The following is a 10,770-nucleotide window of genomic DNA, read 5'->3' as shown; positions in this document are numbered from 1 at the left end:
TAGATAGAAATTCCATGCTTGAATAATAAAAATATAGCAGTAGGAATATACTACCAATCACCTGACTGTGATGGTGATTGTGAAATGCTCAGAGAGATTAGAGAGGCTATAAAAATATAAAATTCAATAGTAATGGGGGATTTCAACTATCCCCATATTGACTGGGTACATGTCACCTCAGGACAGGATGCTGAGATTAAGTTTCTAGACACCATGAATAACTGCTTCTTGGAGCAGCTAGTCCTGGAACCCACAAGAGGAGAGGCAATTCTTGATTTAGTCCAAAGTGAAGCACAAGATCTGGTCCAGGAGGTGAATATAGCTGAACCACTCGGTAATAATGTCCATAATATAATTAAATGCAACATCCTGGGGGGCGGAAACAACACCAAAGAAACCCACCACAGTAGCATTTAACTTCAGAAAGGGAAACTACACAAAAATGAGGAAGCTAGTTACATGGAAATTAAAAGGTACAGTCACAAAAATGAAATGTCTGCAAGCTGCATGGGAACTTTTTAAAAACATCATGACAGATGCTCAAATTAAATGTATATCCCAAATTAAAAAACACAGTAAGGGGACCAACGAAGTGCCACCATGGCTAAACAATAAAATAAAAGAAGCAGTTAGAAATTGGAAGTTAAATCCTACTGAGGAAAATAGAAAGGAGCATAAACTCTGGCAGGTCAAGTGTAAAAGTTTAATTAGGCAGTCCAAAAAAGAATTTGAAGCGTAACTAGCCAAAGACTCAAAAACTAACAGCAAAACAAATTTTAAGTACATGCAAAGCAGGAAGCCTGCCAAACAATCAGTGGGGCCACTGGACGATCGAGGTGTTAAAGGAGCACTCAAGGAAGATAAGGCCATTGCAGAGAAGCTAAATCAATTCTTTGCCTCTGGCTTCACTGCAAAGTACGTGAGGGAGGTTGAAAGTCCAGACTCCAAGGTTTTATTCCCAGTTTTGGGAGGAGAATCTAATTTAGTGATCAGTAAAGGAGGACATGGAAGTCAGGACCCCTGGGTTATATATTGGGCTCTAGGAGGTGAGTGGGTGGTTACAACGGGAACAGGAATCACAACACCTGGGTTCTATTCTCAGCTTGGCCAGTGACTCAAACAAGTCACTTGGGCCCAGATCTCACAGATATTTAGGTGCTTAATTCCCAGTGGGAGTTATATGCCTCGATACCTTTGAGGATCTGGGCCTTCACCTCTTTCTGTGCCTGTTTCTCCACCCGTAAAATGGCAACAATGATACCTACCTTTGTACTACAGAAAGGAAAATTCTATTTTGAAATACACCAGTTTAAACCTGGAGCAACTCCACTGAAGATAATGGGGTTACGTCAGTGTAATTGAAAGAGCAGTCTGGTAGGAAACGTTGTACAAGGGATTTCATTATTTTCCTTTGCAGTTTTTGCCAAGATTTCCCACATTTATATTACCCGCAAATGTTATCGATGTCCTGCATTGCAGATCCCTCCCACAGCTTTTGTTGACTATGAATCTGGATATATATTAGGATTGTCAAAGGCATTTAAGCAAATTAGGTGCCTAACACTATGGGAGTTAGGTGCCTACGTACTTTTGAAATTTGGCTCTCTATTGCCAGTATCCTTCTGTATTTTCCAGTCCTGGGACGTCAGAATGAGGAAAATCCCCAATTCTATATAAATTGAAATATTTTTATTGATATTACACTATTTGTAAAGGGTTTGGGGAAAATGACCCCAAAATTCCAGGGCTACATTTTTCAAAACCAGGAGCCTAAATTTTGATTCCTACACCCTGATTTAGCCTCCTAAATAAGTGACTTTCAGAAATGTTGAGTAGGATTATTCAGCACTTTTGAATATCAGCTCCATTTAGACCCTACATCAGGATTTCTGGACAGTTCCTCTAAAATCTCCAGCCTAGCTTTTAAAATTTTAGCCCAAGATTGCATTCTCTAATACAGACTGAAAAATCTCTTTGAGAGATTTCATAGAAAACCACTGATTTCTGTCACACAATTTTTCCTAAACCCAGCTCTGTAAAGGTCTGTAGGCTGTAGCCACATGATTTGAAGCCTCAACGGATTAATGTTTCTGCATCTCGCCTTCTTGATTCAAGGAAATGTGAGACTGAAAGGTTTATGCTCTCAGCCAATTGCAAAGCTGCTCTCTTCTCTGTCCCACCTACCACTTCCTCTCATCTTTCTCTCTTTCATCATCACCATGCTTCCTGTACGTATCCTGTTCCTGTACTTCCAGACCAGCGTGCTTGGTAAGTGGCAAGATCTCTAGCTCGGTTTGAATCCTTTGCCATTCTGGGTTTAATTTTTGCCATCCACCCATGTGTTAGGATTAGAATAAATGTAGTTAAACTGTATGTGGTGGAGAAAGGTTTTCCCGTGGATTGAATTTGGCCTTAGGGCTGTTGAAATCAGAATCCATAGGCCACCCCTTTACGTAGGGCCAAAGGCAGGGGATTAGTGGGAAAGTGGTCTGTTAAAACTGTGCGATCTTCAGCGACACCCCTGAAATCCCCATTGACTTTGCAGTCCCTGGGTGAAACAGACGGCATGATTTGTCCCTGTGTTTTAATAAATTACTATGTGTCTGCAGTGTTCCTCTTCAGGTCTGCATGAAGTCACACATGCTGTAGAATGAGTTTGTTATCTCTCTCCTACTCCTCTCTTCTCCCCGCCCCTGTATGATTTGGTGACTTGTTTCAGGGCACACAGGGAGTGTGCTGCAGAGCTCGGAAGCTAACGCTGGAGTTCTGACGCTTAATTGTGCCCTTTAATCCAGTAGATTCTACTCCCAGCTCTGGAAAGGAGAGCAAAGCCCTGAGATCCACTCCTCCTGCCGTAGGCAAACCATCATAAACAGCAGTAGGTGTTTTATGTACAGATCTGTTTTTAAGAGGAAAAACCACGTGGTGGGTGTGAGCTAGTGAAGGTTGAACAAAGAATGTCCCTGCTGCGGAGGGAGGCTGGGTTAGCAAGGTGCCTCCTGCTGTGTGTTCTAGCAGTCTCTTCAGGGGTGTGGAGTGAGCCGGCAGTGGGTTTGACTTGGTGTTCAAAAATGCTGCTGCTGGCAATGGTGAAATTGCCCACGCTGTGTGTGGCCCACGTGTTGGGGGAAAGCGTGGGAGTTGAAGGTGACTCCAGGCCTCAGTTTTGGTTTGGCTATTCTCCCCGCTTTATCATTTGCAGATGAAACTGCATGCTGCACCACTGAACTAAATAAATGGAAGCTTAATTACAAGAGAAGAAAGTTGAGCGAGCTCTGCTGGCTTTGAAACGCAGAGTGGAATTCAGAGGCTGTCCTGAGACCAGTCTGACTCCAGTGGTAAAACTTCCATCTGCTTGTATAGTGCCTTTGCCGAACCCCATGTGCCATCCAGACCCCCTTTAAAAAATGCAGTTTCATGATGGGGGTGGGTGGGCTGGGAGTCAAGACTCTGGGTTCTACCCCAGCCCTGGGAGGGTAGTGGGGTCTAATGGTCGGTGGGCTGGGAGTCAGGACTCCTGACTGTTGGCTCTGACGCTGTCCCAGGGGTGACCTTGAGCAAGCCACTTTGCCCTTGACCCTCTGTACCTCAGTTTCGTCACCTGTACAATGTGAATAATACTTCATAGGAAGAATGTGAGGCTTGATTCATTCATGATTATAAAACACTTAAGTATCTTTGGATGGGAGTTCCTAGAAAAAGAGCACATTATCAAATGTTGTTGTTTTTGATCCCTTATTAGCATATTAGCTACTAGTGGTTGGGTACTTCATAACCTGTGAGTGATCCCAGACCGCAACTTTTACCTGATCTGTAACACCTACCTTGCACCTACCAGGATAAAGAGAGCCAACAACTTTTATGCAGGTCAGAAAGATACCCAAGAGCCCAGTATCTATGAAGCCTCAAAGGATTTCAGATACAGAATGCAAACGCCATATGGCTGCAAACAGCCGGGCTTTAACAGAAAGGGTCTCTGCCCTGCTCTGGGGGTTGGATCTGCAAATGAAGCAGTGGGATAAAGTCTGGAGGCTGATTCAGGGCAGTAATGGGTTCAATTAAGGATTATTCTAACACAGAAGGTTAGAGCTACATAGAATGTGTGGCCTAACAGGCCTGTCTTCTTGGGGTTAGTGCAGGATTGTTCCCTACAGTCTGCTTTCTATCACTTTGTTCAGTCTAGTTTTAAAAGTCCCAAAGTAAATCAGGAAGAGCTGAGACTAGAAGTGTAAAGCCTTTTGGCTGAGAGGAAGAATGAACCAGCAATTAGGGTGCTAGCCTGGGACTTGAGAGACATGGGCTTAATTTCCTGCTCTACCATAAACTTCTTGTGTGACCTTGTGCAAGTTTTAGTCTCTCTGGGCCAGATTTGTATAGGTACTTGGGCATCTAAAGATACAGATAGATGCATAGTGAGATGTTCAGAAGTGCCTAGGTGCCTAACCCCTACTGATTTCAATCTGCCTCTTTAGGTGCCCACAGACATTTAAATAACTGGCCCTCTGCCTCAATTCCACATCTGTAAAATGTGGATAATAGCAATGTCCTACATCACCAGGAAGAAATTGTGGGGTGCTCAGATAGTTGATAATGGGAGCTCTGTTTCTGGTGCTGGGAGGAGGTGGGGTTTACTGATTAGAGAAGAATGAATTGAGATTGATCTTCATTTGGTTCTATTCATGGCTCTGCCTCTCGCTGTGTGACCTTGGGCAAGTGATTTTCCACTCTGTGCCTCAGTTTCCCCAGTTATACAGTGGGGATGATATTGACTTCACAGGGTGGATGAGGCTTAATATTTGTAAAGCACTTGGGCTGGGATTGTTAGAGGAGCCTAAGGGGATAAGTAAGGTGCCTAATTCCCTTAGACTCCTCTGAAAGCCTCTGGAGATTTTTGGAAGAAAGGAGCTAGAGAAAGACAAACCCTTATTACTGTATTAATTTTAGTGGGTGTAGCGTCTGCATTATTGGTAACCACTAAAGGTGGGAACATCATGCTGTGGAAGCTTTTACAATCCTGTCTCTAGTGTAACCTTTAAACACCAATTTTCTGACATAGCTATGGCAGGGTTGGAAATGGTCTGGTTGCCAGGTTTTGGTCTGTGTATCCTAAACCAATGTTTGTATCTCTTCATTTTAGGCTGAAAATGGAATTGATGAGCTGGGAGGAAACAGTTGCTTTGGAGAAATGCCATGTTCCAGATATGGGGCTCAGTGAGCTGGTATGAGATTGGCTTCTTACAGAGGAACGGAAAATCCCTGCCCAGGGGGTTAAACATTACATAACAGCAAAACTGTCAAAATCTAGGGGCAACTATAATGGGTTAGAACAGGGGGGCTAAGTGTTAGGACTCCTAGGTTCTATTCCCAACTCTGGGGGAGTGTGGACTAGTGGTTAGAGCAAGGGGGATCAAGTCTAGTTGTAGAGAAGGGGGACTGGGAGTCAGGACTCCTGGGTTCTATTTGGCTACCTCTCTTTAAGTGCTTTAGCAAGACCTAAAATTTCCAACCTGGTGAGAGGACTCCAGAGTATTCCTGTTAGGTGGTCTGGCAGGCCTAATCCTGCCCTGATCTATCTCCCTTCCCCCAAATAGTGCAGGCTGAGGCATGTCAAACCTTCAGCTTTGGCCTTTGTAATGTAGCAGATGTTTTTCAACTCTGACTTGATCGAAGTATCTGTTACCAGCTGGGTTGACCAATCCAACGTTCAGCTGTGACAATGGAGTGTAGTAGGAGTGACTTGAGGCTTCACATGTCTTGAGGCCTTCAGACTTTAAGTCCTCATTGTCCAGGACTGGTTCATCTCTTCCTTCTGCCACTGCAGATAAATTAATGCTTTTTGTCTGAAACTGTTCGGTCTTTTGCTTGAGGCCTTAACAAAATTTGAGATCCTGTCTGCTCACTGTGGATGTTAAAAGGGCCATGTGATCTTTTGTAAGCATCAGGAGGGAGTTTACCCAGATGTCCACTAAAATATTCCCCTCCCTTCTCCTGTTGCACTTTGCTCTCGCTGCCGCCCTCCACCCCAGAAGTGACTTCCTTTTACTCCTGCTGTCTTCCCCTCCATGTATAGTGTTATCTCTTTCTGCCTAGCTATGCTCCGGTAGAACTGGGCTGTGGTGTGCTGGGAATTAGGTTTAGATGAGTCCAGTGGCAACTCTGATCTCTGGTTTAGCTGCAACAGTAGGGGAGAGGAAGAGGCTGTGTTGGTCACACTCTAGTCTTATGAATGTTTCTTTGCCTGTTTCAGATTGTGGAGAGGCTGGAGGATGAAGACTGACTCCCCACCTCCATGAAATGATCGGGGCTGAAGTGGAAAAATGACGTGCTGTAACTGAATCTTGAAAATGGTCTGTAATGAAACATCCTGGACCTGAGCCCCAAGGACAGTAGGGTAAGGGCCTCCAACTGAGTAGGGCCTTAAAGAAAAGGGACTGAGTCGTTTTATCGCCTACCTGAGCTGAGATGAAGATAATCAGCTCCTGTGCTTTCAGGGCTTGCTCTGATCTATTAGGAAGTAGCCAGGGATGTGTTGCTAGAGGCAGGATGCTTGACTTGATGGGCCCATCCACTGTTTTATTATTAGTTGTATTACACTGTAGCCTCGAGGCCCTACTGTGCTAGGGTTTGTACAGACACTTCATAAGAGGCCATCCCTGTCCCAAAGATTTTTGTTGACTTTGTCTACTTAGGTTATAAAGGATGGAAAACAGGAAGTATCAGCATTGCAGATGGGGAACCAAGGTACAGAAAGCTGAAGACTGAGATTTTCAAAGGAGCCCAGTGGAGTTAGGTACCCAAATCTGAGATTTAAAAGGATTTGGTTGAGGTCACCCAGGGAGTCTGTGGCAGAGCTGAGAACTGATCCCAGATGTCCCAGTTCAGAACCGTAACCACACAACTGTCCCTGTGCTTGAGGCACTTTTTAATCCTTCACTTTTTATGGCAAGACCTATGTTCCTATGTCTCAGACTCCAGAAATATTGGGGATAAGATCCTCGCTCTTGTGGCACAATGAGCGCCCCTTGGATAGACACTTGGTATTGGGGGAAGTGTGCTACTGTATGAGACAGCCCATAATTGGATGCATGGGGGCTATCTTGAGGGTTGGTGTGGAGGGGAGACCCAGCCTACAAGAAGTTTCTTCTCAGACCAGGAGACCCCTCTGGTCTTTGCCATTGGTGATGTCGCAGCTGGGTTTGAGGGCGTGGGTGGGTCTGCCATGATGAACTGTATGTTCAGACCATCTTTCACCTGATCCACCCTCATGCCACATGTGCCCTGAGCAGACCCCACTACATCAAGGAAGGAGAGAAGCATTAACTCCCTGTGTGGCTTCCATTTCAGGCCTGCAGTGAAATCTGGGCATTTCCCATAGTAGATGGGATCAAGGTTTAAGGCCAGGAGGGACCATTATGGCCATCTAGTCTGACTTCCTGCATTGTGCGGGGCATAGAACGTCACCTAGTAACCCCCACTATGACCCCCTGACTCCTTCCCCTTTCTAAAACTCAGCCGTTCTCCCCACTCTCCCCGCATGGTCCTTTAAAATAGTTCCCTGCACTAGCTCTCGCCTCACAGTGTCTCCAGGTAACTTCACTGTGCCATTTCCTCGTCTGTAAACTGCTGTGCCCTTAGCAGCTGCTCGTATGGCCGTACTGAAAAGCCAGATCTTCGTAGGCCAGAAGGAACCATTAGATTGCCTAGTCTGATCTCCAGTTTAATACCGACCAAAGAATTCAGTCTGGATTGGAAGACAGCAAGGAATGGAGAATCCACCATCCCTTGGGAGTTTGTTCAATCACCCTCACTGTTAGAAACGTGTGCGTTATTTCTAATTTGAACGTGCCTGGCTTTAACTTCCAGCCATTCGTTTTTGTTCTGCCTTTCTCCACTAGATTAAAGAGACCTATAGGACCCTGTGTTTTCTCCCCTTGTACACTGTAATCAGGTCACCTCTCTCAAGCTTCCTTTTCTTGATTTAAACTAAACAGATTGAACTTCTTAAGTCTCTCACTATCAGGCATTTTCTCCAGCCCTTGAATCACTTTTATGGTTCATTTCTGAACCCTCTCCATTTTTTCCAATGTCCTTTTTAAAATCTGGACACCAGAACTGGATGTGGTATTCCAGTATCAGACTCACCAGTGCCATGTACAGGTGTAAAATCACCTCCCTGCTTCTACTGGCTACTCCCCTGTTTATGCATGCAGGAATTTTATCTGTCTTGCAGGGGAAGTTGGGAAGCCAGGGAGTCCATGTTGCAATGTGAGGAAGTTGGGTGAGGAAGCAGCTAAAATTCTCAACCACTTGAGGTCTCAGAATCCTGGGTGGTGGTTTGTGTGTGGGAGGGGCAACCGCATTGCCACTTTTAGGACTAGGAGGGGTCTGCTGTGATGAACCGCATGTTCAGTCCGTGTTTCACCTGATCTACCCTGATTACACACATGCCCTGAGCAGACTAATGAAACAAACACCTGCAGCTGAAGTCTGATTTGGGGGAAAACTGATGTTCTAATGGTTTCCAATGCAACCATATGTAAAATCCCAGACAGTGAGGGGAATAAGTAGCAGATCCAGGGGACCTCTTCAGAAACATGGATCCGGTTTCTGTGCAAATGAAGGAGGGACAGAGATACAAGGAAATGAATTTTCCCTGTAGCTGGTAGCGTGCTCTTTTAATTAAAAAAAAAAAAAAAAAAAAAAAGTCATTACCTGGAAATAATTCCTCTTTGCTTCTGTAGGTACAAGAACTCTGAAGATAAGATTGGCTAGTTTCGCTTCTCCCTCACCCTGGATCCCTTATAGGAATCACAGATGTAAGTGCTGCAGGAAGTTCGTATCCATCCAGTTTCTTAGTGTGGTCCCAAATTGGTACCCCCAGCTAATGTCACCATCGGGGGAGGTATGGGACAAAAATAGGGTACTATGGCAGACATAGTCTGCCAGCAGTTAACAAATGTCTGGCATGGGGTACATCATGCATTCCTCATTCAGTGACTGAAGCTGCAGGTGCTTTCAGAAAGCCATATCTTTCTGCACATATGAACGGGGACTCCCTGCTGCAGAACTTTACTGGGGTAACTGCTTATAAAGATTTGCTATTTGGGGAAATTCACAGGGTGTTCTTTCTAGGGAGTCCTCTTGCTCTCAGAGCTGTTCATTTAAGGGAGAGTGGCCGCGATGACTGTTCCTCTTGCTGCCGCAAGCCATGGGCAGTGGGATTTTGTGTCATCGCAGATTAAGCTTGGCCTTTCTTCACTCAGGGTGCTCTTGGATGGGTTTGGCCGTCCGTTAGCACCTTCTGAATTTTGCGGGGTCAGACACTCAAAGAGGCAGAAGGGGACTGGACTCTGGGAACAGAAATGGGGTTTAAAAACAACCTGCTCTGTAAACTTTAGGCAGTGGGCTATAGTAACCAGATAGTAATTTTTCAATGTGAGCTGAAAGATTGCCTGCACTGAGGCACTAGGAGCTATGCTGGCCTCAGCTGGGAGGAGTTAGCTCAACTAGGTTTCCAAGACGCAACTGTGTGCTGCATTCTGCATCTTTGAACCTTTATCTTTACAGGGATGAGTTGAGATGAGCCTTAAAGGAAAGGAAAATGTATCTTTCTCTCCACCAGCATCAACTGTAAGAGAGAATTTGGGGCCTGAAGATTAAAAGATTTGCCCTGTTTCCGATCTGCATTACAAGGACTCTTTGAAGTTATGTCCAGGAAAGGCTATACTAAAAACAGGATAAATAATAAAACTAGATTGAATGGATGTGTAAAAGTTGGGTGTTTTTTGTACAAAAGGGCAGTGGTAGAACAGGGGGAAATGGAGCTTTCTCAACTCTAATCCACTGGTCTGAATTCAGCCCATGTCAGTACTGGCTGTTGTTGGGATTTTCACAGGAGATTTAAGGGAGTTAGATGCCATGCTGCTTTAGGCTTCTTTGAAAATCCCATCTTTAATCCATTGCAATTTTCAGTTGCCCTTTCTGTGAAATGAGTTAGGGCTTGATCTCATGTCTGAGATAAAAATACCTGGACAGATAATGTAAAACTCCTAGTCACTAGTATCGATGGACTTGTACAAAATTGAGGATCAAGATGGTTAACCAACATTGATCTATTTACTGCTGTGTCCAAAATTACTTTCCACTCTTCCATGAATTGACTCCACCATGTCCACTGTCTGTTATCTACTACCAACACCATTTAGGTTAGGCTGAGATTTTCAGATGCACTCAGGATTCGGACACCCAGTTCCCATTTAAAAAAATAATGGGAATTTAACAGGCAAATCTCATAGATTTGAAAATCTTAACCTAAATGTATTTAAACCATGTCTCCCCGACCCTACAGGTGCACACTCACTCCTTTGACACCAGCTCAGACCTTTATTTCGTGCTTTGAATGTTGGCATTCTCTATCATCCTGTTTTCTCTTCACTCCAAATAAACAGATGTAGATCCTTTCCCCATTGAGCTGGGGGCCACCACTGCAGTCCTTCTACATCTTGCAGCTGTTGTGCTGAACAGCTGGAAGGCAGCGACAGAGATGGAGCTAAGAGGCAATGCTATGTGAACTAAATTCAGCAACATGTGGTTTTGAGTTTAGATAGCCGGGGGAGTTATATTGAAGTCAGGACAAATTTTCAGTGTCATGAGCAGAGATGCCAAACTGGACCCTCAAAACCAGGGCCATCCCAGAAAACATGGGCCATTTGGTCATCAAGAGTTTGAACTAGCTTTTGGGGGTTCAGCTGAACACAAGAAACAAGCATT

At 44.6% G+C, this 10,770-nt stretch overlaps 1 long non-coding RNA gene and 3 other non-coding genes across 4 annotated transcripts; all 4 read left to right on the top strand.

Moving 5' to 3' along the window:
* The first annotated feature begins 2,207 nt into the window (after positions 1 to 2,207).
* On the top strand, positions 2,208 to 9,762 carry LOC135888411 (uncharacterized). The gene is made up of 5 exons (XR_010561842.1): positions 2,208 to 2,268; positions 5,138 to 5,219; positions 6,248 to 6,391; positions 8,742 to 8,816; positions 9,568 to 9,762. It is a non-coding gene; the product is annotated as an uncharacterized LOC135888411 (long non-coding RNA).
* Positions 7,212 to 7,289, top strand: LOC135888498 (small nucleolar RNA SNORD126). The gene has a single exon (XR_010561845.1). It is a non-coding gene; the product is annotated as a small nucleolar RNA SNORD126 (small nucleolar RNA).
* Positions 8,383 to 8,460, top strand: LOC135888497 (small nucleolar RNA SNORD126). Its single transcript, XR_010561844.1, has one exon. It is a non-coding gene; the product is annotated as a small nucleolar RNA SNORD126 (small nucleolar RNA).
* Positions 9,179 to 9,326, top strand: LOC135888549 (small nucleolar RNA SNORA79). Its single transcript, XR_010561892.1, has one exon. It is a non-coding gene; the product is annotated as a small nucleolar RNA SNORA79 (small nucleolar RNA).
* Positions 9,763 to 10,770: the final 1,008 nt, after the last annotated feature.

Source organism: Emys orbicularis, chromosome 13 (assembly GCF_028017835.1).
Source record: "Emys orbicularis isolate rEmyOrb1 chromosome 13, rEmyOrb1.hap1, whole genome shotgun sequence".
In the NCBI taxonomy this organism is placed as follows: Eukaryota; Metazoa; Chordata; order Testudines; family Emydidae; genus Emys; species Emys orbicularis.
Note: the sequence above shows the minus strand (reverse complement) of the source record. Positions and strands in the feature narration are given on the sequence as shown.